The following is a 21,409-nucleotide window of genomic DNA, read 5'->3' on the forward strand; positions in this document are numbered from 1 at the left end:
GAACTTAGGATAGTTTACCTCTCAGACTTGTGGAGGAGGAAGGAATTTGTGTCCAAGGGAGAACTTGGGATCATTATTGATCACAAAATAGAAAATTTGGATTACATCAAATTAAAAAGCTTTTGCAGAAAAAAAAAAAAAAAAACTAATGCAAATAAGATTAGAAGGGAAGTAACAAATTGGGAAAACATTTTTACAGTTAAAGGTTCTGATAAAGGCCTCATCTCCAAAATATACAGAGAATTGACTTTAATTTATAAGAAATCAAGCCATTCTCCAATTGATAAATGGTCAAAGGATATGAACAATTTTCAGATGATGAAAGTGAAAGTATTTCCCCTCATATGAAAGAGTGTTTCAATCATTATTGATCAGAGAAATGCAAATTAAGACAACTCTGAGATACCACTACACACCTGTCAGATTGGCTAAGATGACAGGAACAAATAATGATGAATGTTGGAGGGGATGTGGAAAAACTAGGTCACTGATGCATTGTTGGTGGAGTTGTGAAAGAATCCAGCCATTCTGGAGAGCAATCTGGAATTATGCCCAAAAAGTTATCAAAGTGTGCATACCCTTTGATCCAGCAGTGCTACTACTGGGCTTATATCCCAAGGAAATACTAAAGAAGGGAAAGGGACCTGTATATGCCAAAAATGTTTGTGGCAGCCCTTTTTGTAGTGGCTAGAAACTGGAAAATGAATGGATGCCCATCAATTGGAGAATGGTTGGTTAAATTATGGTATATGAATTTTATGGAATATTATTATTCTGTTAGAAATGACCAAGAGGATGAATACAGAGAGGCTTGGAGAAACTTACATCAACTGATGCTGATTGAAACAAGCAGAACTAGAAGATCATTATATACTTCAACAATGATACTCTATGAGGATGTATTCTGATGGAAGTGGATATCTTAAAAATTGAGAAGAGCTAATTCAATTCCAATTGATCAATGATAGACAGAATCAGCTACACCCAGAAAAGGAACACTGGGAAATGAGTGTAAACTCTGAGCATTTTTTGTTTTTCTCCCCAGATTATTTTTACCTTCTGAATACAATTCTTCCTTTGCAACAACAACAACAACAAAATTCAGTTCTGCACATATATATTGTATCTAGTATATACTATAAAATATTTAATATGTATGAGAATGCCTGCCATCTAGGGGAGGGGGTGGAGGGAAGGAGGGGAAAATTTGGAACAGAAGGGAGTACAAGGGATAATGTAAAAAAAAATACCTATGCATATGTACTGTTAAAAAACGTTATAATTATAAAATTAATTTAAAAATATTTTAAAAAATAAAAATAAAATAAAAAAGAAGTGCATCAGAAGGAGCATGCTAGAGCCAGCCAAATAGCTTTTGAAAATTGATTATTAAAAACAATTTCAGTGTGGAAAAAAAGGAATATATTAAGGTAGTTACAGAAAGAATTAGATACATATGACACAATAATCAAGACCTATTATACTCTAGGATTTGATACACCCCCAAACTCTAGCCTATGGAATAAGAACTTACTTTTTGAAAAAAAATTGCTGGGCAAACTAGAAAGTAATATGTCTGATTATCATTATGGACCTACATCTCACATCCAACACCAAAATGAGTTCAAAGCTTGTATATGATTTGAACATAATATCATAAACAAATTGGGGAAGCAAGGGATAATTTACTTGTCAGATGTTTGGAGAAGGGAGGATTTTATGACCAAAGAAAATCTATCGAACATTATGAAAGGCAAAATGGACAATTTTGATTACATTAAAGTAAAAAGTTGTTTCATAAACGAACAGAAACAAGATTAAAAGGGAAGTACAAAACTGGGGAATAATTTTCACATCCAGTATTTCAGATAAAAATCTCATTTCTAAAATGTATAAAGAACTGTGTGAAATTTATAAGAACACAAGTCATTTCCCAATTGATAAATCTTCAAAGAATATGAAATAAAGAAAATTTCAGATGATGAAATTAAAGCCATCCATAGTCATATGCAAAAAAATGCTCTAAATCACTATTGATTAGAGAAATGTAAATTAAAACAATTCTGAGGTACCAACTCATACCTCTCAAATTGGCTAAGATGATAGGAAAAGACAAGGATAAATGTTGGAGGAGGTGTGAGAAAACTGGAATGAATTGTGGAGGTGTGAAAGGATCCAACCATTGTGGAGAGTAATCTCAAATTATGCCCAAAGAAGTATCAAACTGTGCCTGCTCTTTGACCTAGCAATGCCACTTCTAGGCCTGTATCCCAAGGAAATCATAAAAGTGGTGGAATGATTCACATGTACAAAAATATTTGTAGCAGCTCTTTTATGGTAACAAAGAATTGGAAAATGAGCAAATGGGTATCAATTAGGGAATAATTGAATAAGCTGTGGTATATAAAAGTAGTTGAATATTATTGTTCCATAAAAATGATGAGCAAGATGATTTTACAAAGGCCTGGTAAAGATTTACACTGATGCTGAACAAAACAAGAGAATTGGGAATATATGGTAACACCGTAACAGTGATAATGTGTCATGATCAACTATGAAAGACTTGGTCCTTCTCAGTGGTTCAGTGATCCAAAGCAATCCCAATAGATTTTGGACAGAAAATGCCATCTACATCCATAAAAAGATCTATGGAGATTGAATATAAATCAACACATTATATATTCACTTCTTTTTTCTATTTTTTCTCTTCCACGTTTTTTTTTCCTTTTGTTCCAATTTTTCTTTTCCAACATGATTCATAAAACAATGTACATTAAAATAAAAAATAAATTTAAATTACATATAATGTATATAATTCATGTACATACATATATATATATATATATATATATATATATATATATATATATATATATATATATATATACATACACACACACATACATATATAGTATATGTGAAATGATCCCACTCAAGAAATGCATTTTGGTTGGTTGAAGAGAATCTGGCATGCTTTGTAGGGGCTTTATATAAAACAGCTAACCAGTGTATGTGTGTAGTCCATTAGGAGGCCAATCTAGTGCTTGATTGGTCACAGATGAGACTTTGAGAAGTTGTTGCTTCCCTGAGAAGAAGTATGCCTCTTTCCCTATATCTTGATTAGGAGTTCAGAAGATATAGGCTTCCTATTGCATTAGGTATCAGTGTTTCTAGAATAACAGTGTGTAATTTAATATTTGCATCAATACAGAGCTCAAAAAAAGCATAGTAACTTCAGTTCCCTAACTGGACCAACACATAAAATATTCAACCAAATCTTTGATAAGGACTAAGTAGATTCCTTTAATATCCCTTTGAAACATTTACTCCCTGATCCTGAGCTCACTCTCTCCAAATACCTTGTTTGTAGAAGAGAAGACTGAATCCCTTGTTCAGAGGTATATTTTGTTGCAACTATCTTTGCAAATAGTCTCCTTAAATCCAATTAACCCTAGCTGGCTTAATAAGCAATGGACAGCAAATGAAATAGAGGTTTCATAGCAATGGTGATAGAGTTAATACTAGAAATCATAATTCTATTCTATAGGATATTATCCCTGTATCCCTGAGCACAGCAGTCTTCAATGACTCTCTGGAGGCAACTTTATTACAGCCCAGAAGGAGCTCTATAATCTTTTTAGCAAAGAGAAGATGCCATTTATCTCTTAATTTCATTCTATATTTTCAGTGTTCAGATTCCTTTAGAATGTTCCTTTTGACTTCTTAGAAGTAAAAGCTCCTCCCAGTTTTTGAATAATCTACAGTAAATTTGCAACAATAAAGTATAAAGTCCTTGTCTAATTCTCAACATATATTTTTGCAAATTTTTATATATGTCAAGGCAATGTAATATAATAGAAAGGGTATTAGACATAAAAGCCAGGTGAGATTTAACTCATCATGTTTCTGATGCTTATTGCCAGGACTAAATTATTTTTTCAACTCTAAAATGTGCATTATGCCAATTATATTTACATCCACATTGAAGGATTAAATGTGATAATACATATGAATCACTTTGAAAATCTGAAAATTATTGTTTATTGTTGTCATTGCACTTTTTTGTTTAATTCCTAGCCTTCTTGACCAAATCTGGAGAAACTAAAATAAATATTATTCTTTTCAATTTTCAAATAGAACAGATAACAAAGGGTAATTGATTCATTCAATTCATTCATTCTAGCCAGAGAATGGAGAAGTTGGAATCAGGTACTTTGAGACTTTGAATCCAGTCATTTTTCTCTTTTATTGTACTTTGAAAATTGCTATCTTCTATACATGGAGTACTCAGGTGCAATATAGTTGGTAAGATATAGTCAATCAATCAACAAGAATTTATTAAGTACTTATTACCAGGTAATACTGCTGCTAAGTATTAGAAACACAGAAAGAAGAAAAATGTGCTCCTTACCCTGAAGGAGCTTATATTATGATGGGTAGGACTACATTTTAAAAAAATGTAAATATTAAATGCATATAATTATATGACCATTACCTCAGAGTAAAAAATTCTACCAAAGGATTGTTGTTATTGTTGTTGTTTGTCCTTTTTTTCTGAAAGGGCACCATGACATCAGTGAGGGAATGCCCTGACATGCAAGTGAATTGGATTTAAGTGAGGGAGGGCTCCCTTAAGGACCAAAGGAAGAAGATACCTAGAACTCACCTTTTACTTAGAAATAATCATTCTTTTGCCTCATTTTTCACAAATTAAGGTGAAGTCTCCTGAAAAAGATGACTATTTTTACTGTAAAGTGGTGAGGATTTTTCTATAAATCTTCACTTTGCATAGCCTAAGTCCAGAGTATTTCTACTGATGTCTTATCTCTTTCTGGAAATAATAATGGAAAGAGGCCACAGAGTTTCTAAGGCTTTCCTCTGTCTTGGAGGGAGCTATCCAAGAGGAGAATCGAATTAAACATAAGGAGTCTAAGTAACTTTGGTAATCTTGTCTAAAGCTTTACCTAGGTCAAAAGATGTCCTCCTTAATAATACAAATGTCTGCTTACCTCTGTGAATTTTCCAGATGTTGTCTAAACTTGGAGCATGGCTGGGAGTTCTTTGAAATCTACTTTCACTATTGAAAGCCAGCCTAACTCTAAAGAATGACTTTGGCTGATATGTGTTCCACCACTTTGGGCATGCCAGGATGATGGATGACATAATGTGCAAGCTTCCAACTGAACAAAGCCAATGAGCCTTAGAGTGAGTTTGGGTGGCGATGAAAGATGAGCTCTTGTTTAAAGAACATATGCCATTTGTGAAAGCTCTTGAGGAATTATTAAAAATGAGTCATTTGTTTTAAGGGAGGTTTATTTACTCTGTTGACAGTGTTTCTTCTATTCTTTTAATCTATCTGTTGCAAGACTCCCTGTGAAGATTCAGTCTTACAATGTACTATACATAGTTTCTGAAAGCTGGAAGGCAGAAGAGATAAGGACCTCTTCTATGTGTCATTGGGTGATAAGGTGCTCTGAATCTAATGCAGTTTGAAATTTCAGACTTCTGAGATCATTATTTTAGTTGCTTAAGGGATTTTTGGAATTACAAAGACTATATAGAGTTAGTAGATTTATTGGCTAAAGAGGATGTGTGCATGATTATTATTATTACAGTAACTTTCAAATATACATTGTAGTTGAATCCATTGTGAGATCATATACTTTTAGGCAAGGAGATAAAGAATGAACTCTTAACCTCAGATTGATACATTTAGACATATTTACTGAATCTTAAAATGTTGTGCTTGAAGCCAAGAAGACATGGATTCAAATTCAACTTCTGACGTGCACTGGCTCTGTGACTTTGAGTTAATAATTTATAATTTTGGTGCTCTAGGAAACTTTCTCAGACATAAATTGCAGAGAAGCTATATATACTTATGAAATCAATGAAATGCGTCCAGTGTCTATCTTTTATCAAAACTGATCTTGATCTTCAATCTTTTTTTAAATGGCACTTGGAACTTAGTTCTCAACATCATATGAAAACTGAAAGTTCTCATAAAAGCAATTCAATCTGAGTTGTAATATTTGATAATTTTGTATTATTTTCATGGCTTGTTCATAAAATCAAAGAATGAGTTCAGGAAGAGATTTATAATGTCTAATTTTCTCACTTTAGAGATGGGGAATCTAAAATTCTAAGAGTTTAAGTGACTTCTCACTTTTATGTGCATATGTGCACATACATGTGTGTGTTTTTATGTTGTCTATTTTATATACCAATGAAGTCTATCTACATTTGGCCAAAAGGGAGACATGAATACTGGTAGAATCTACTCCACTCATCCTTTTACAGTGTTTTCTTTTTTCTCTCTCTTGAAGCTGGAAAGAAGAGGACTAGATAATTTATTCCCCCAAGCTCTCAAAAGCTCCACTCTTTATATAATCATATAGCACTGAATAATTATCTCCACCAATGAGGTAAATCCCATGTAAATATACTTCGAGATATGGGTTACTCTCAAAACCACATAGGGATATGTTTTGAACTTGTTCTTCTGAATTCAAAGACAACAAAAATTTGAAGCAATTTAATTTCATGAACATGGTTATAGTAACTCTAAAATAGAATGATATGTTAAAATACCTGAATCTTCTAAACAAAATATTTATAAATCAGGAAAGAAAAAATACATGAACTTTATTGTTTATTTGTTTAATAAGTACAAGAAACCAAAGTATTGCAATGGTAGGAATGGAATGTCTTCTTGTTAGGATTACTATGTGAGAACTCAGGTTGTCTGGACAGTGACAAGGTGAGAATTCAGGTTGTCTGGACAATTACAAGGTGAGAACTCAGGTTGACTTGACAGTTCTCTGGCTCAGACTTGTAAAGGGAGTTTACACCTTAGGAATCCTAGAAGGAGCAAGCTCATTGGTTGAAGTGGTTCTTCCCAGAAGCCCTTGCATTATCCCATGTCCATTCTCTGGGAGGATAAAAGAGGCAACATTGGGCCTGGAGAGCAGTCTGCCTGGGGAAGGACAAGGGCTGGACGACAGCACTCCAGGAAGAGGAGAAGTCTCTGCATTACATCAGGCCTGACGGGGCTCTCTGCAGTAAGGGAAGTCACTTCTCTGGTCAAGAGTTAACGGCAACTGCCTGGAGACAACGGTTCCTTACAGGAAGAAGAATCTGTCTGAGAGATTTGAGTAGACACAGCAGATCTCTTCCCAGAGAGCGATCAGGCAGCTTCTAGAGATGACAGCTCGCTACATTTGGCGCCCAACGTGGGGCCAGGACCTTTCCTTATTTTGACAAGGACCTATTCTGAGCCTGACAAGAGGAGCTAGACCAGACCATAGCAATTTGGCACCCGAACAGGGACACACAACCAGCACAACCAGAACAAAGCCTTACACCTTACCCAGTGCTTGTGGCTAGGATTTTATTAAAGGCTATTAAGAGAGTAACACAATTATCTGGAATAAGTCCTGAAAAAATATACACATTCTATACTAATGCACAAATTAATGTATGCTGTGAGACCATCCCAGAATGGCAAATTTTATTGGCCACCGCTCCAAATTTTGCACATGGATCTCCATTAAAGATAACCGGCTACTACATAATTGGTGATGGATCTTTGAAGAAAAGGTTTCTAAGGTTCCTCTTAAAGGACCAACAATCTTTACAGACGCCTCCAAAGAAAATATTTGTGCTGTATACTCTCATGATTTAACCATAAAGAGAGTAATCAGGACTCCTTTTCAGTCCACTCAACAGAATGAACTATTTGCTATCATGCTAGCCCTTACTTATTACCCAGGAGACGTAAATATAATTACTGATTCAGCCTATTCAGTAGGTTTAGTACAAAGAATTGCCATAGCCCAAATAAAATTTGCAGCCTCTAATATTTATCAGCTCTTTAAGGAACTTCAAGAGCAAGTGAGAAAACATCCAGGCAAGATTTATATCTTGCATGTCCACTCACATAGTGGACTTCCAGGTCCTATTTTTGATGGAAATTCAAAGGCAGATAGCCTTTTAACCATGTTAGCCAGTAGTCCTTTATTTCAGGAAGCACAAGAATCTCATTCTAAATATCATCAGGCTGCTCGAGCTTTACGTTTACAACTTGGAATCACAAGAGAGGAAGCTAGGAGCATAGTAAAAAGCTGTACAGCTTGTCTTCCTTTCCATGCTCCTACACTCCCTCCAGGGAAGAATCCTCGTGGTTTGAGACCCAATGAAATCTGCCAAATGGATGTGACCCATTATAAATCTTTTGGTCGTCTATCTTTTATCCATGTCATGGTAGACACCTTTTCAGGATTCACATTTGCAATGCCAGCAGCAAAAGAGACAGCCCGAGTGGTCACTGAATTCCTTATACAAGCATTTGCAATTATGGGTGTTCCACAAGCAATAAAAACAGACAATGGACCTGCATATACGTCTAAACATTTTATACACTTTTGTGCACAGTATAAGATTTTACATACCACGGTCATACCCTTTAATCCTCAAGGGCAGGCAATAGTAGAGAGAAGAAACAGAGATATTAAGACACTCCTCCAAAAGCAAAAGAAAGGGGGAGCCACAGGTAACCCTAGAGAACTTCTAAATTTAGTTCTCTATACCATTAATTTTCTAATTTTTGACAAAGATGCACTGGCTCCGGCAGACAGGTTTTATAACCCACCAGAAGGGCAGTGTCCAGTGCGAGCAGCTCCACTGTCCTTAGATAATCGCCAGGTGATGTGGAGAGATCCAGAAAGTGGTGAATGGAAGGGACCAGATAGGTTAACTGCCTGGGGGAGAGGGTTTGCTTGTATTTCTTCAGCAGGAGAAGGAATCAGATGGGTGCCAATGAGTCATATTCGCCTTGTCCATCAGAGAGAGACAGAAAAAGAGAAAGACCTCAAAATAAAGGAGAAAACCTAAGAAACATCTGACACTGAAAGAGCATGGATAATAAGAAGACTGTTAAAGAACTTTAAAAACCAACAGGAATCATTGGATTTCCTAACACAAGATGAGACTAATGGACAATGGACTTATGGACATTTATAAATTCTCAGTTTATGATTATTTGATCATTTTATTTGTTACATACTTCTAGCATGTATTATGTTACTATGTTACTATGTGCTTATGTAATCTATGTAATTATGTGTAATGCCTCCCATATTGATGGATTTATGTTTCAAGGTCATGACTATCCTATGTTCTAAATCAAAAGAAAGGGGGAGATGTTACGATTACTAGGTGAGAACTCAGGTTGTCTGGACAGTGACAAGGTGAGAATTCAGGTTGTCTGGACAATTACAAGGTGAGAACTCAGGTTGACTTGACAGTTCTCTGGCTCAGACTTGTAAAGGGAGTTTACACCTTAGCAATCTTAGAAGGAGCAAGCTCATTGGTTGAAGTGGTTCTTCCCAGAAGCTCTTGCATTATCCCACCCCCATTCTCTGGGAGGATAAAAGAGGCAACATTGGGCCTGGAGAGCAGTCTTCCTGGGGAAGGACAAGGGCTGGACGACAGCACTCCAGGAAGAGGAGAAGTCTCTGCATTACATCAGGCCTGACGGGGCTCTCTGCAGGAAGGGAAGTCACTTCTCTGGACAAGAGTTAACGGCAACTGCCTGGAGACAACGGTTCCCTACAGGAAGAAGAATCTGTCTGAGAGATTTGAGTAGACACAGCAGATCTCTTCCCAGAGAGCGATCTGGCAGCTTCTGGAGATGACAGCTCGCTACATCTTCTGTCAAAAATAAGTTCTTAGCAGAATAGTCCTTTACATAAATACAATAGATAGGAAAAAATCTTTTTACACAGTATTACTTGATTCAGTCACTTTAAAAATCAAATTCAAAAACATAAAACAGAAATCAGAGAAAACATACAGAGGGGAATTTTCACTAGAAAGTGCAATAAATAAAGTATCACATTGGGAGTGAAATAATTCAGTTCAACCAAGGGAGAGAGTCCAAGATCTCACTCAAGGAGAAATTCCCCAAAATTATAGTATAGCAAGTTAGGAGTAGGAGCTTGATATATATATATATATATATATATATATATATATATATATATATATAACCAGCTCCTCTACATGTAAGCTGAAGAAAAATTAGAATTATGCATTTTTGAAAGGAGAAGCCAGAAGAATTGGGTCTGTCTCCTCTCCAGCTCTCAATACACACAGGCAGGCATGGGGCATTGAGGAATCAGCATCCACTAGTGAGATCTCATGAAAATGATTCTTTTTGCCAAAAATTACACATTGATCAACACATTGTTAATGTGAATGAAGTAGAATTGTTCTGATTAGAGATAGTCATTATGAACTTATATTTCTTAAAAAATAAAACTAAAACTGAAATCTAAAAAAGTGTCTAAAGACCATTTAACACTTTTATTGAAAGATAATACAGAAAGAATTTTAAATTATTAGTTTTAAAATCCTTGATATTTAAGAAGCTTTAAAATCTATTTTTAAATATGTTTCTGGTGATGTTATTTAATTATTAATTAAAGTATATCATAATCTTTAAATAATCAAAGTTGCAGGTCACCAAAAGCTAATGGAACGACATATAGTAGGTATGAGAAGTCAATAGCATAGTGTTAACTAAGAACCATCAAGGAGAAGCAATAAAAATGTATCACCAGATAAATTTACATCTGGAAAAAAGATGTGAGGTGACTTTAGAAAGGTGATATAGTGAACCATTGACATGAACATAGAATTTCTGCCTTTCACCAATGTTCTAGCATTTGATTTTCTTTTTCAAATAATTGAATTTGTTCCTGAAGTCTAGATCAAGTATACAAATGAACAACTCAGTAAATATTTATTAATTAACATTAAAAGCAAAGCACTGTTTTAGGCCTAAGGATAAAACCTTGGTTTTTATTAGAGTGTTTTCAGTAACAAAACACATTAGTATTAACTAGGTTTGGTTTATTCATCATTTGCATATGGCTCATTAACAGCAGAGGAAACACTAGCCACATCTTGATTAGCTGCTAATTAACCATTTTGGCTGCAGTTCTCCCTTCAATGCAATGAAATGCTCTGTTTGGAAACAAACATTGTGATGAAACATTTTATAGCTTAGATCAGAATATCTCAATAAGAAACTAACAACCATTCCCCTAAATATCCCTTTTTCCCTTTTTCATGTGCTTGTTAGAAATTTTGCAGAGGGCAAGAAGCAGAAATTTGCAAATCTGTATGGTCATGATACCTCAAATGTGATATTAATTGACAAAATTGTGGCAAGTAAGTCACCAAGTTCACATTAAGGCTGGTCTTAGGCAATATTGAAAGGTAAAGTATATTTGAATTCAGCATCCTCTTGTCTCCATTTCTCAGGATATTTCCTACTTAAAGGTTTCATATTAGCATTCTTTTTTCCCAAGACATTAAGCATTTTCAAGGTATTGAATTCTCAGCATGTTTCAAGATCAAGTGATCTGATGAAAAATCTTATACCAAATTGTAAGATACTGAATGTTTTATGCTTTTTGGAATTATTTAATTTAAAAGAGGATCTTAAAGGAGTATCGGTTAGTGAAATAGGAGGAGATATTTTTAGGCAATTAATTTATCAAATCTGCCAAATAATAGCATGATAGGCAGATATTGAATGCCCCCACTTGGATTAAGAATTCAATCTTCTGGCCATTTGCAAACTAAAAAGTCTTTCGCATTCAAGCTGTCTTTCGTGGCCGTTTGTGTTCCCATCATGGCCGCTCTCAGCCAGGATCCGAACTTCCAGAAGCTAGTCCAGTGGCATCGCAAGCATGGATCGGAGCTCAACCTCCGGCGCCTCTTTGAGACGGACCAGGACCGCTTCAACCGCTTCAGCTTGAATCTGGACACTAAAAATGGACACATCCTTGTGGATTATTCCAAGAACCTTATCACAGAAGAAGTGATGAAGATGCTTATTGAACTGGCTAAATCTCGTGGGGTGGAAAATGCTCAAGAACAAATGTTCAAGGGGAATAAGATCAATTTCACTGAGGGCCGGGCTGTGCTCCACGTGGCATTGCGGAATCGCTCCAACACACCCATGCTGGTAGATGGCAAGGACGTGGTACCAGAAGTGAACAAAGTGCTGCAGAAAATGAAGGCATTCTGCCAGCGTGTTCGTGGTGGAGACTGGAAAGGCTACACTGGGAAGACGATTACAGACGTGATCAACATCGGCATTGGAGGTTCTGACTTGGGTCCTCTGATGGCGACAGAAGCCCTGAAGCCTTACTCCAAAGGAGGTCCTCGAGTCTGGTTTGTCTCCAATATTGACGGCACCCATATTGCCAAGACTCTTGCTGAACTCAATCCTGAAACTTCCCTCTTCATCATTGCCTCAAAGACATTCACCACCCAAGAGACCATCACCAATGCAGAGACAGCCAAGGAGTGGATTCCTTCAGGCAGCAAAGGACACTTCAGCTGTGGCAAAGCACTTTGTGGCCTTGTCTACCAATGCACCGAAAGTTAAAGACTTTGGAATTGACACTGAAAAATATGTTTGAATTCTGGGAGCTTGGGTTGGTGGACGTTACTCGTTGTGGTCAGCTATGGCCTCTCCATTGCCCTGCATGTTGGTTTTGATAACTTTGAACAGCTATTGTCGGGAGCTCATTGGATGGATAATCACTATTCCTCACCACTCCACTGAAAGAGAATGCCCCTGTGCTGCTTGCCATGCTGGGCATCTGGTACATTAACTGTTTTGGATGTGCAAACTCAGGCCCTGCTGCCCTATGACCAGTATATGCATCGCTTTGCTGCCTACTTCCAGCAGGGTGTGACATGGAATATAATGGGAAGTATATCACCAAGTCAGAAGCCCGGGTTGACTACAGTACGGGTCCCATTGTGTGGGGAGAACCAGGGACCAATGGACAGCATGCTTTCTACCAGCTTATTCACCAGGGTACCCGGATAATTCCTTGTGACTTTCTCATCCTAGTTCAGACGCAGAATCCAATCCGGAATGGTCTCCATCACAAGATTCTTCTAGCCAACTTCCTAGCTCAGACTGAGGCTCTGATGAAGGGGAAGATGGCAGAGGAGGCACAAAAGGAGCTGGAGGCTGCAGGCAAGAGTGGTGATACCCTGAAGAAGCTGCTGCCTCATAAGGTCTTTGAGGGGAATCGTCCTACTAATTCCATTGTCTTCACAAAGCTCACTCTTTTCATTCTTGGAGCTTTAATTGCCATGTATGAGCACAAGATCTTTGTCCAGGGTATTGTCTGGGATGTCAACAGTTATGATCAGTGGGGAGTGGAACTGGGAAAGCAGTTGGCGAAGAAGATTGAGCCTGAAGTTGGACTCTGATAAACCTGTGACGTCTCATGATGCCTCCACCAATGGGCTGATCAACTTTATCAAGCAGCACCGAGCCTAAGGCAGGCAGCAGCTGCCTGTGCCCCGTGACCCAGTCTGTAGTGTTGTGCTCTGATCTGTGTTGTAGTGACCGCGTGGTTCCTTCCTGCCCTGTCACATCCTTTAGGCAGACTCCTTCCTCCTCGTCAGGAAAACAAGTCCCACCTCACGAAGCCCCTTCAGTCTGGTGGTTTAAATGTTTTGGTCCTCTGTCACATGCAAACTCACACTCTCCTTCCTTTGCACTGATACAAGCGCTCAGCCTTTCCATACACCTTTCAGGGCTGATCTAAAAAATAAAGATGGCTGGCAAAAAAAAAAAAAAAAAAAAAAAAAAAAAAAAAGAATTCAATCTTCTGAGGCAGAGTAAAGTTAGAGACACACCTATACTCTCAACCAAACCCCTCCTTTATAAATACCTTTAAATAATGAATCTAAAGAAATTTTACAACATGAGAACCCACAAAAAAAGATAGAGTGAAATAATTTTTCAGCCCAGGGCAAGTTGGAATGTCAGTAGTAAAGGTCTATCACTAGTGATAGTGGAGCACAGGCCAGCACAAGTTCCACCACTATAGTCCCAGCCCCATCAAACCAGAAAGAGGCTTCCAGACCACAGGATCAGTGGCAGCCATGGCAGTTTCCAGACCTCCCAGTGTACCAGACACCAAAAAAAACCTGGAAGGTCAACAGAAAAGATTTGTTGACAGCTGGGTAAGAGTGAAGCACAATCCAGCAAAGGACCCAAAAGCACACTCCCTATCCCAGAAAACCAGGAACAAACCTTGGGAGACATTAAATAAATAGCAGTAACACAGCTCCTGAAACTTTCAGACCACATTTAGTAAGGGGGCTAATTAATTTCTCAGAAGAAGTTTACAAGGCTCTGTTTGCTAGCACAAGGCAGAATTAGTCACAGTCCTGAGTGGCAGTCATTGAGTGATGAGAAGCACTAGCACATCAGAGTTTGCAGTCTCAGTAGAGTGGGAATTCTCTTCACTGAGAGCAGAAAAGAATATGTCTGGTTGCTCACAAACCAGAGCACAGGCCAGGAAAAAAGTAAACATACCACCTTTGGAAAACTGAAAACTTTTAAGTCCTTGTAAATATTTCTGAAAACAGTTGCACAAAACCCTTAAAGCTTGGGACAGTGCATCCTCCATTCTGGAAGCTAAGACGTATTTTATCAAAGAGTTGAAAGTAAAGTCATAGGCTAAGAAATGATCAAAGAACAGAAAAAAAGATTCTGACCATAAAAATTACTATAGCAAAAACTCAGATAAACACATACATTCAGAAGATAATGGAATCTAAGATCCTCTATCCAAAGTCTCCAAGAAAACTATGAATTGATTTCAGTAAGTGGGAAAGCTCAAAAATAATTTTGAAAATAAATAGAGGACTTCTGGCCAAGATGGCGGCATGGAGGCAGACAGCGGCTTGAGCTCCACATTTTCTCTCATGACTTAATTCATGACAAGCCTCAGAATGAATGCTTGACCAGAAAAGAAACCCACAAATAATCACCAATAGGAGACATCATTGAAATTCACCAGAGAAGGTCTATGTTTGCTTGGGGGAGGGTCAAACAGACTGGGCATAGGTTGAGGGCAGGCAGCGAGAACTAGAGAAACAGCTCACACAGCTCAGACCAGAGGGGGGAGGGGTACAATCTCTTCCGTTTCTGCAAAAATACTTTTACCCCAGTGTGGATGTTCCATCTTTGCAGCAAGACAGGAGCATCTCTTGAGACTGGCCACCCCCAACCCCACTGGGAGTGACTCAGCACATTCTTAGAGCCTGAGAGAGCAAATGCAGCACATTTATCACTGTCCCATTAGTGGCTCACTGCTGTCTCCCGCAGTCTGTAGAGGTAGCTCAGTAACACCATCTGGCCCAATCCCCCCAAAAAACAGACCAATTGTTTCTCTAGTCAATTTGTTTTATTTGATTCCTGCTCTGACAAAATGAACAAAAAATTTAAAAGGCTCTAACAATTGACAGCTTCTATATGGAGAGAGAGCAGACTTCAAACACTGAGGAGACTAAAAGCAAATTGTCTCCAGAGGAATCCCCTAAGGGGCACATGATCTGCTCCTCAATAAAAAAGAATCTCATAGAGGAAATTAAAAAGGCTCTCACAAGAGAGCTAGAAGAGAAATGGGAAAAGGAAAAGAAAGCTTGGCAAAAGAGCCTGGAGAAGATATTCCACACATTTAAAGACAGAGTGGATGAAGAAAACAAATCATTGAGAAATAAAATTAGTGAATTGGAAAAGGTAAACAACTCCAAGGAAACAGGATTAGTGAGCTGGAAAAAGAAAACAGAACTCTAAAAAATAAAATGGATGAAATGGAAAAAAATTCAATAGAAGAAAAAAATTCACTTAAAAACTCAATTGTAAATTACAAAAAGATATAAAAAAGTAAGTGAAGAAAATACATCATTAAAATTAGACTCGAACAAGTAGAAATGAATGACTCAAGAAGAAACCAAGAAGTAGTCAAGCAAAACCAGAAAAACTAAACAATTGAAAAGAATGTCAAGTACCTTATTAGAAAGACAACAGATCTGGAAAACAGATCCAGGAGAGACAATTTGAGAATAATCAGACTCGCTGAGAAATGTGAGGAAAAAAAAGAGTCTGGACACTATTTCCAGGAAATTATCAAAGAGAACTATCCAGACGTTTTGGAAACAGAGGGTAAAATAGACATTGAAAAAATTCATTGATCACCTACTGAAAGGGACCCTAAAATTAAAACACCAAAAAATATGGTGGCTGAGTTCAAGAACCATCAGAAGAAGGAAAAAATATTGGAAGCTTCTAGAAAAAAGCAATTCATATATGGAGGACTCACTATAAGGATAACCCAGGATGTAGCAATATCTACATTAAAAGAACAAAGGGCCTGGAACATGATATTCTGAAAGGCTAAGGAATTTGGTATGCAGCCAAGAATAACTTACCCAGCAAAAATGAGCATCATTTTCCAGGGAAGAAGATGGACATTTAATGAAATAAATGAATTCCATCCATTCTTGATGAAAAAAACAGACCTATACAAAATGTTTGATCTTCAAAAATGTAACTCAAGAAATTTCTAAAAAGGTAAAAAGAAATCTTGAGAACTATATTTCTGCCATAAAGATATGTAAAGAACACACACATAATTTGTCCTAGAAACTAGAGGTGGAAAGGAAATTATATCATAAAAAAGGGTAAAGTGGTGGTACTACATCTCATGAAGAGGCAAAGGTAACCTATTATATCTGAGAGAAAGAAAGGAGGGAGATAAACATAGTGTGTATCAAGAGACATATTAGATTTATGGTGAAACTTCTTCCACTTCATTGAAAAGTGAGAGGGAAGGAGTAAGCTAAGGGGAAGGCAATACTGAAATTATGAGAAAAAGGGGTAAAAATAGGAAGAGGAAATTTAAGGTGGGGGAGGGATACTAAAAAGGGAGGGCTGTGAAAAGCAAGTGGTGTTCACAAATTTAATACTGGGTAGGGGGGTAAGAGGGAAGGAAAGGGGAAAAGAATAAGCAGGGGTTATCAGGATGGCAAGCAATATAGAATTAGTCATTCTAACCATAATGTGAATGGGGTAAACTCCCTCATAAAGAGGAAGCACTTAGCAGACTGGATTAAAAGTCAGAATCCTACTATATGTTGTTTACAGGAAACACCTGAAAAAGGGTGATACATTCAAACTAAAAGTAAAAGGGTGGAGCAGAATCTACTATGCTTCAGGTGAAGCCAAAAAAGCAAGGGCAGCCATCCTCATCTCAGATCAAGCAAAAACAAAAATTGATCAAATTAAAAGAGATAAGGAAGGGAATTATATCCTGCTAAAGAGTAGCATAGATAATGAAGCAGTATCAATATTAAACATATAAACACCAAGTGGTGCAGCATCTAAATTCTTAAAAGAGAAATTAAGAGAGCTACAAAAAGAAATAGACAGCAAAACTATAATAGTGGGAGATCTCAACCTTGCACTGTTAGATAAATCAAACCACAAAATAAATAAGAAAGAAGTCAAAGAGGTAAATAGAATACTAGAAAAGTTTGATATGATAGATCTTTAGTGAAAGCTAAATGGAGACAGAAAAAAGTATACTTTCTTCTCAGCAGTTCATGGAACCTATACAAAAATTGATCCTATACTAGGACATAAAAACCTCAAAATCAAATGCAGTAAGGCAGAAATAGTAAATGCATCCTTTTCAGATCACAATGCAATTAAACTTACATTTAATCAAAAGCCAGGGGAAAATACACCAGGAAATAATTGGAAACTAAATGATCTTATACTAAAGAATGATTGGGTAAAACAGCAAATCATAGACATAATTAAATTTAAATAATTGGAAAGACATTAACTGCTCTTGGATGGGCTGAGCAAATATAATTAAGATGACAGTACTCCCTAAACTAATCTATTTATTTAGTGCTATACCAATCAGACCTAGAAAAAATAACAAAAAAAATTCACATGGAAGAACAAAAGGTCGAGAATTTCAAGGGAAGTAATGAAAAAAAAAAAGAAAAGAAAAGAAATGAAGGTGGTCTAGCTGTCCCTGAACTAGAAGTATATTATAAAGCAAGAGTCACCAAAATCATTTAGTATTGGCTAAGAAATAGACTACTTGATCAGTGGAAAAGATTTGGTTCACAGGGCAAGATAGTGAATAAAAATAGCAATCTAGTGTTTGACAAACCCAAAGATTCCAAATTTTGGGATAAGAATTCATTATTTGACAAAAACTGCTGGGAAAACTGGAAATTAGTATGGCAGAAAGTAGGCATGGACCCACACTTAACACCATACTAAGATAAGATCAAAATGGATCCAAGATTTAGGCATAAAGAACAAGATCATAAAATAAATTAGAGTAACGTAGGATAGTTTACCTCTCAGACTTGTGGAGGAGGAAGGAATTTGTGTCCAAAGGAGAACTAGAGATCATTATTGATCACAAAATAGAAAATTTGGATTACATCAAATTAAAAAGCTTTTGCAGAAAAAAAAAAACTAATGCAAATAAGATTAGAAGGGAAGTAACAAATTAGGAAAACAATTTTACACTTAAAGGTTCTGATAAAGGCCTCATCTCCAAAATATACAGAGAATTGACTTTAATTTATAAGAAATCAAGCCATTCTCCAATTGATAAATGGTCAAAGGATATGAACAATTTTCAGATGATGAAAGTGAAAGTATTTCCCCTCATATGAAAGAGTGTTTCAATCATTATTGATCAGAGAAATGCAAATTAAGACAACTCTGAGATACCACTACACACCTGTCAGATTGGCTAAGATGACAGGAACAAATAATGATGAATGTTGGAGGGGATGTGGAAAAACTAGGTCACTGATGCATTGTTGGTGGAGTTGTGAAAGAATCCAGCCATTCTGGAGAGCAATCTGGAATTATGCCCAAAAAGTTATCAAAGTGTGCATACCCTTTGATCCAGCAGTGCTACTACTGGGCTTATATCCCAAGGAAATACTAAAGAAGGGAAAGGGACCTGTATATGCCAAAATGTTTATGGCAGCCCTTTTTGTAGTGGCTAGAAACTGGAAAATGAATGGATGCCCATCAATTGGAGAATGGTTGGGTAAATTATGGTATATGAATGTTATGGAATATTATTGCTCTGTAATTAATGACCAACAGGAGGAATACAGAGAGGCTTGGAGAGACTTACATCAACTGATGCTTAGTGAAACAAGCAGAACTCGAAGATCATTATACACTTCAACAATGATACTGTATGAGGATGTATTCTTTTTTTTTTTTAATTTTTTATTATATATATATTTTTTATAATATTATCCCTTTTTTTCATTTTTCCAAATTATCCCCCCCTCCCTCTATTCCCTCCCCCCGATGACAGGCAATCCCATACATTTTACATGTGTTACAATATAGTCTAGGTACAATACATGTGTGTAAATACCATTTTCTTGTTGCACAATAAACTTTAGATTCCGAAAGTACATGTAACCTGGGCAGACAGATATTAGTGCTAACTATTTACATTCACTTCCCAGTGTTTCTTCTCTGGGTGTAGCTACCTCTGTCCATCATTGATCAACTGGAAGTGAGTTGGTTTTTCTTTATGTTGAAGATTTCCACTTCCATCAGAATACATTGAGGATGTATTCTGATGGAAGTGGATGTCTTCAACATAGAGAAGAGCTAATCCAATTCCAAATGATCCATGTTGGATTGATTCAGCTATACCCAGAAAAGGAACACTGGGAAATGAATGTAAACTGTGAGCATTTTTTTTTTGTTTTTCTTCTCATATTATTTTTACCATCCAAATACAATTCTTCCTTTGCAACAACAACAAAATTCAGTTCTGCACACATATATTGTATCTAGGATATATTATAAGATATTTAATATGTATGGGAATGCCTGCAATATAGGGGAGGGGGTGGAGCTAAGGAGGGGAAAAAATCTGAACAGAAGGGAGTACAAGGGATAATATTGTAAAAAAAATACCTATTCATATGTATTGTCAAAAAAGTGTTATAATTATAAAATTAATAAAAAAGAGAAAAGAAATAGAGAAAAATTGAGAAGAGATATGAGTGAGACAAGAAAATTATGAAGACTAAGTCAATATTTGGTTAAGAAGACAAAAAAATGGTGAAGAAAATATCACCTTTATAAACAGACTAGGCCAAATAGTAAAAGAAAAAAAAAAAAGAAACCTAAAGGTATTTAGGTATTCCTTAAAGATAAGAATTGATGAAATGGGAAAAAAATCTACTGAAGAAAACAATTACTTTAAAATTAGAACTGGACAAATGGAAAAGGAGATTCAGAAACTCACTTAAGAAAGAAATGTCTTAAAAATTAGATTTGAGCAAATGGAAGTTAATAACTTTTTTGAGAAATCAAGAAACAATAAGACAAAATTAAAAAATGACAAATATGAGACTGAGAAATATCTAATTGGGTAAACAACAACTGACCTAGAAAATAAACCAAAGAGAGATAATTTAAAAATATTTGGAATACCTGAAAGTTTTGATCAAGAAAAAATTAAGAGCCTAAACATCATCTTACAAGAAATTGTCAAAGAAAACTGCCTTGATGTTTTAGAACCAGAGGGCAAAGTAAAGAAACACAGTAAAACCAGCAAGTTGCTCAAGCTCTCCCAATTTGTCTTGGAAATTATATGAAACTGAGTCTTTGAACAGTGGCTTATGGAATGAAACTACTCTCAAGCTCAAGATAGACTGGAAGAACTTCAAGAAAAGTCAGTTTCTCTGGAGTGAAAAAGGTATTTAACCCAGGTCAGACAGACTCTGAGAAAGCAGGTGCAGAGGGTCTTAATCACAGCAAATCAGCAGCTACGATCCCTGAGTACTGGCTTAGTAGAGGAGTACATCAGTGAGGCAGCTTCTAGCCTCTTCTCAGAAGCCAAACTTTGGGAAATTAGGGTGTTTACTAAAAATAGCAGAAAAATCTACCACCTGAAAACACAAGGGCCCCCTTTGCTCAAAGTCAAGGCTCAGAACTGCACAGGAAGCTACCCTAGGAGCAAAACTCAGCCATAAAAGTAAAACAAAAGAGGAAATATCAAAGAAAGTAGAAAGAAAATTAGTAAGAAACAGAAAATAACCTTGACCATAGAAAGATACTATTGTGACAAGACAGACCAAAACACCAATTCAGACAAAGTCCAAATGTTCACAGAAGAAATCTCAAAGAGTGATATCAATTGGTCTCAAGCCCAAAGAGACTTCTTAGAAATACTCATAAAAGATTTTAAAGGGCAAATAAGAGAGGCAGAAGAAAGAAAAAAAAAAAAAAAAAAAAAAAGCAAAACAAAAACAAAAACAAAACAAACAAACAAACAAAGAAGAAATTAAAGTATGCATGGTATAATCAATAGCTTGGAAAAGAAAGAAAAAAAAATGTCTGAAGAAAATAATTCCTTAAAAAGTAGAATTAACCAAATGAAAAAAGAGATGCAAAGATAACTGAAGAAAATCACACATTAACATGAGAATGGTACAAATA

At 36.3% G+C, this 21,409-nt stretch overlaps 1 pseudogene; it reads left to right on the top strand.

The window, feature by feature from the left end:
• The first annotated feature begins 11,642 nt into the window (after positions 1-11,642).
• LOC141539708 (glucose-6-phosphate isomerase pseudogene) lies at positions 11,643-13,691 on the top strand (annotated as a pseudogene).
• The last annotated feature ends 7,718 nt before the right edge of the window (positions 13,692-21,409 follow it).

The sequence above is a fragment of the Sminthopsis crassicaudata genome, chromosome 4, assembly GCF_048593235.1.
Source record: "Sminthopsis crassicaudata isolate SCR6 chromosome 4, ASM4859323v1, whole genome shotgun sequence".
In the NCBI taxonomy this organism is placed as follows: Eukaryota; Metazoa; Chordata; class Mammalia; order Dasyuromorphia; family Dasyuridae; genus Sminthopsis; species Sminthopsis crassicaudata.